Genomic DNA, 6,000 nt, shown 5'->3' with positions numbered 1-6,000 from the left:
GAAGTTCTGAGTGTTTTCGCTTGAGCTGCATAACTTGCGCGAAGACGCATTTAAAGGGAAAAGCGCGTGTTTTCGCGGCAATTGCGGCGCCCAATTCGCGTCATTTTCATCGCCCCGTGCGAGGACGCGCCTGGTTGCGTCTTTGCATTGACTTTATGTAATCTGCTCGCGCAAATCGTTGAACTTGCGTTGGTGAGTATGCATCATAATGAATGAAAACACATTATTCCCTTCGCGTCAGTGCACACGCACCAGCGCAGCGGGTACACCGGCAAGAGCAGAGCGAGACCTTCAGCATATGTGCCGGGGCTTAGCCCCGGACGGCCCCGGCCCAATTTAAACCCTGATCGTATCTTTAACTCTGAGCTAACGTTAGCCATAGCATTCACGCACGCACGCACGCACGCCTCCGTGTAGCGCCATAGACAGTAAAAAAAAGGTGCATTTTACAGACGCAAATTGAATCCCTGTAATCGTTTCATGATTGGTTACTACCCCATCAATCAAAACGTTGCTGAATAGGCATTGGCTGGTTTCATTTTGACTTCATCCAGTCAAAAACTAAGGTGTGCAAATGACAGCTCACTTAGCCAATGTACTTTTAAGTTCTCAAATCTTATCTGATTGGACAAAACAGTAAGGCGCAGTTTTGCTCGGAAGATTCCAACGCAGAGCAGAAAGACGTGACTTTGCTAAGAATCGATATTTTTTTGAAAATAAACATGATCGATCATACTAACCGGAAGCGCGGATCTTTCAGGATTTTTTTCTTATTTTTTTCGTTGTTTTGGATTAAAATGTGGGATGCGTCTTAAAGAGTGGACCCTTATACGTTGCAATGTATTCTGGTGTTTCTTGGATTCGTCCGAAATGATCAGAACCGTGATATGTAAGTAAGTTAGCACTTACTGACATTCATATTATGCCTTCCGTCTGCGTTTCATTTAATTCTTCCCACTCCAGTGTACTGATCGCAAAAACAAGCTCAGAACATGAATCTTGAGTTTTAGCTTAAATTAGGCAGGTCTTGACATAGTCACGTAATTGAATCACGAATTTCACTTTTTTTTCTTGTCACTTAGAACGACCATCAACATAATGTATTTCAATAAGATGTATTTTTCGTGCTTGCACCTTTTTTAATCCTATTTTTCACCTTTTTCTACTTTTTTTTTCTTTTTTAGCGAAGTGCAAAAGTCTACGTTCAACGTAGACAATTATGGCCCGTCATTGGCCCAGAGTGTACGTTCACTGTAGACTCTAGGCCAATCAGAGAGCCGAACCGTCTACGTCCACCTTCCGACTAACTGGTTGGAAATAGAATTGATAATTGGAAGGTAAGAAATGATATACTATCATGTAAAAACAGAGAAATACGATAATATTATGTCAAAGTACAAGCTTAAATTTACGTGATTTAACTATTTATTCGTTGATACGTGACAACGAAGCGTCCGGTATCAAGATCGTTACACATTCACATATTGTGGTAAAAGTGTAGTAACCATGTTATTTAGGTGTATTAATTACTATCAGCAAAACCATGGTTTTACTACAGTAACCGTGGTGTAACTATGGTTTTTGAAAAACATGGTTGTCAAACCTATGGTTATTTTGTGGTATCCATGGTTTTACTACAGTAACCATGTTTTTTTGGTTTTAATTGTAGTAAAACCATGGTTAATTTTCGTGGTATTTGTAGTAACACTCTGGTCATACAAATGACATTCATTTCACCAAAAAACTTGTTTATTACACTTTTACTATAATAACATTTGGTTAATTTACATAAGAATGGGCTAAAATAATAGCTTGATCTGTGGTAATGGCCAAATCAAGTTCTTTTCAATATTACTTTTTATTTTTAATTGCAACTATGACCAAAAGCCTATAAATCTCTATATATCACCTCATGTAAAATACTGTACAGTGGGGGAAATAAGTATCATAAATGTTTATTTGCCCAATAAATAGCCTAGAATTTAACTTTTCACCTGACTTTGTGCATTTATAATGTGTACACAGATATTCAAATTCGCTCACTGTAAAACCCATAACCTAAATCATGACCTTCTGTATTTGTCATGGTAAGAATAATTTTTTATCATCATGATGATTATAACAGGCTGTTTCCTTCAGGAGAAGATGGATCCATTGCTGCCCAAGCTAAGCTTTATTGACATAAGTGTGCCAAAAAATAGGCAACAATGCCTTCTTAGGGCAACAAAGGAGGCCAAGGCACTGGCGAATCGAAACACGTGCTTCAAAAAGACAACAGTCGAGGACCAAAAGACGGCTTGTGAGGAAGGTATATCTACATATATCTTGGCACTAGGGCAGTTGATGTGTTTCCACAACCCATCCTCACCCCATTTCGTCAATATTTGATGACACTTGACCATTCGTCATATGTTGACGTGAAGGGTATACCTTTCGCGTCATTTTTTGACGAACTGGGGACTTCAATATTACGTCCGTTGCATTCTCTTTCCTATTTTATTACCATTTGCGCGTCGGTTTAGGGTTAGATTTACATAATGACATCCCTACCCAAACCTAACTCTAACCCCAACGCCAGGTGACAACTGTTTAATTTCGCGTACACTGTTTAATTTCGCGTACACTGTTTAATTTCGCGTAATCTAACCCTAAACCGACGCGCAAATGGTAATAAAATAGGAAAGAGAATGCAACGGACGTAATAGTATTGAAGTCCCCAGTTCGTCAAAAAATGACGCGAAAGGTATACCCTTCACGTCAACATATGACGAATGGTCAAGTGTCGTCAAATATTGACGAAATGGGGTGAGGATGGGTTGGTTTCCACCCTATGTTTCCACTGCAGCATATGATGTTTTTGTGCTTGTCATTAAAATGTCTGTGTCTTCAGCTAAAAAGAGATGTCGGCACTTCACCCTGGACTCCATCAGAGGAGCAGTATCTCGGTCAGCTTCATTTGACCTTTGGAAAATACAATGGCCAAAGCTTTAAATGGCTGGTCGAGAATGATGTTGGCTACATTAAGTAGTGAGTGTGTTGCACAAAACAGAATCAACATTTTTCATAATTCCTTTTTCCATAAATTAATTATATTATATGACATTTCAGTATCATTGATCTGCATGTAAAAGAATGCCAGCATCTCAAAAAATAAAACCATTAATGACCGGAGGGTGAAGGACCTCCTCCTGAGGTATGTGCAGCTGTTCCCTCCGGTCTCCTGCTACCTCGAGGTCAACGTGGACAGGGCAATTTATGGGCAGGACCGCTTCAGGTCGTTCACTTTCCTCGAGATGCGGCAGTGGTACAGCCTGCACAAGCTGGGACCGGCCAAGAGAGAAAATGGCGCAGGAGGCGTACACCTCTACAAAGCAGTGGCTGGTGATGAAGGAGAAGGACATCACCACCAAGTCCCAGAAGTGCTTCAGGCGCTACATTCTCGATAGAGAGGTAGGTTACGGTGACTTTAAACAGCCGTGATTGTTACTAAACACATGCTAGGTTAAGACAAACCTCAAATCTAAAACTTCCCTGTAATTCACAGAAGCCTCCACCGGATTCCAATCTTCCTGCCGCCACTTCCAGCTCTTCAAGAAGAGAACCAGGATCAGTCAGAGCTTTATTGCCAGGTATGTTTGCACATACAAGGAATTTGTTTTGGTGAGCTTCTAGAGCACAGAATAAGTGTGACAGGATACAGACTATAAAATAATACAATTAGAATTAATAAAATACACAATATGCAAAAAAATAGATCAAAAAAAGAAAATATATATTTTTTAAAGACAAAATACAAGATGGTATGTACAAGTATGTATGTACAAATGCAAGGAAATGTAAATAAAGTAGTTAAGAAGTGTGGTGTGTTAAATAAATAATGATTAAATAAATCAAGCTTCCCTGCAGCCGCTGCCACCTCCCAGTTGTCATGGTCCGATGACGCTCTGGACGACACAGTCTTCTTGCCCATCTCCACCAGCCAGCCTGTGTCCGTCAGGAGTCCCGAACAGCTGCCGCTCTCCACCAGCGTGCCAGCAACTGCAAGGCATCCTGAACAGACTCCTTTGCGTAAACGAGCAAGAAGGCAAAGCGCAGCAAGCACAAGAAGCCCCTGCTGTCCTCCACCAGCAAGGCTGTTTAGTCTCCCCCTGATGCTCGCCCAGAGGAGTCATCATCGACCTCAAACAGCCAGACTGCGTCTGCCACCACCTTGCCACAGAGTGACTATTCTGTAAGTGTAAAATCACAACATACACAAGCCATGTTAAAGCATCCACCACCATATTATGGAAAATAAATAACTAAATGTGATGTGTTGCAGGTGGAGCTGGAAGGCTGGTTGCGGCTGAGGGAAGAATCCAATAGCATCCCATCTGCAGACATCCCCTGGCTGAAGGAGGACAGCGAGAGAGGCCTCTTTATGGCCGTCCAAATTTACAAGGACATCAAGGGCATCATTCAAAGGCCGCTGCCTAAAGTCAGACCGGATGTGGTTTTACCCCCGAGCCACTCGGCTTCGTTAGAGGTGGCATCCCCACATCCGGGTAAGGCTTAGTCTCTTCACACCTGTTATTATAGTGATAAATACATCAGTATTGATTACTTGAAGGGATAGTTCGCCTAAAAATGAAAATTCTGTTATCATTCACTCACTCTCATGTTGTTACAAACCTGTATAAATTTCTAATGAACACAAAGGAAGATATTTTGAGAAATGTTTGTTACCAAACCGTTTGTGTACCCCATTTACTTCCATAATATTCTTTTTTCTTACTATGGAAGTCAATGGGGTCCACGAATGGTTTGGTTACAAACATTCCTCAAAATATCTTCCCTTGTATTCATCAGAACAAAGACATTTATACGGGTTTATAACAACATAACAGTGAGTAAACAATGACAAAATGTTATTTTTTGGGTGAACTATCTCTTTAACATAGATGAATGCTGATCTGTGATTGATGTCTGATCTCTCTCTCTCTCACTCCGATGTGTGTTTTAGGTACGTCACATCTGCGGTGTGTCCGGTTAGTTAGGGCTGGACGATATGGCCAAAATTTTTATCATGATATACTTCTTAATTTCGTACGATGCGGCATAGATCCGATAACGGTATGCATATAAAAAATACCTCAGGAAAAACTGCCAAGGATGCCTGCAATGGATGTCTGAACCAAAAACAAACCTCTGAAAAAAGTAATTTGCCAATAAAACCTTCTCCTATAAAACTATATCATATTTAAAATAAAAAGGGGATAAATATATTAATGTTCACCTTTAATACGTGTTAAGTCTTCATACAAAAAAAGTGATATCACTGTCCAGTAAAACAGACTTTCAGGCTCAGCTTAATAATATTATAGGTGCACCCTGAATCTCACTCAGTGTTAAATGCTGTAATGCAGGGGTCTCAAACTCAAATAGGCTTGGGGCCATTTTTGAGATCGACATCTCATAGAAGGGAGGAAGAGCTATTTTAACATTAAAAAGCACAATTATTTATTTTACATTTATAAACTATTATGTTTTTTTGCCACCAGGTTGTGTTTTGATTTATTATGGATTTATTTAGTCACAGTATTGACTTTCATAGTTCCACCTGTGTTAATCCATAGTTTTGATATAAATTTGCTATTATAGTAATGTGGAAAAATATTAATCAGTCAATTAAAAGTCAATGTGACCCTAAAACTTTTCAATGGTAGTATTTAATGTTACTTACTGTTAGAAAAATAAAAATTACTGATCTACTTGTAATTGCTTAGCAAGCTAGATAGTCATATACTGTATTTGATACTAGACATTTAATTATATTATACATATTACTCATAACCAGGTGACACAGCAGCATACATACTTATCTTTTCTCCTCTTCTTCACCCTTTTTTTAACCATGGCACCTTATGGCTTAAGCCTATTTTTTCTCACTAGTAATTTAGTTTGTTTGCATTACATCTCCTGTTCTCCCTCCCTATATGGTGTCATCACCTCCTTCTCTTA

General features: G+C 39.6%; 1 long non-coding RNA gene across 1 annotated transcript; it reads left to right on the top strand.

The window, feature by feature from the left end:
* Positions 1-617: 617 nt before the first annotated feature.
* LOC135730438 (uncharacterized) lies at positions 618-2,916 on the top strand. Its single transcript, XR_010525973.2, has 4 exons — positions 618-889; positions 1,185-1,337; positions 2,140-2,308; positions 2,891-2,916. It is a non-coding gene; the product is annotated as an uncharacterized lncRNA (long non-coding RNA).
* The last annotated feature ends 3,084 nt before the right edge of the window (positions 2,917-6,000 follow it).

The sequence above is a fragment of the Paramisgurnus dabryanus genome, chromosome 20, assembly GCF_030506205.2.
Source record: "Paramisgurnus dabryanus chromosome 20, PD_genome_1.1, whole genome shotgun sequence".
Classification (NCBI taxonomy): Eukaryota; Metazoa; Chordata; class Actinopteri; order Cypriniformes; family Cobitidae; genus Paramisgurnus; species Paramisgurnus dabryanus.
This window is presented reverse-complemented; position numbering and strand designations above follow the sequence as displayed.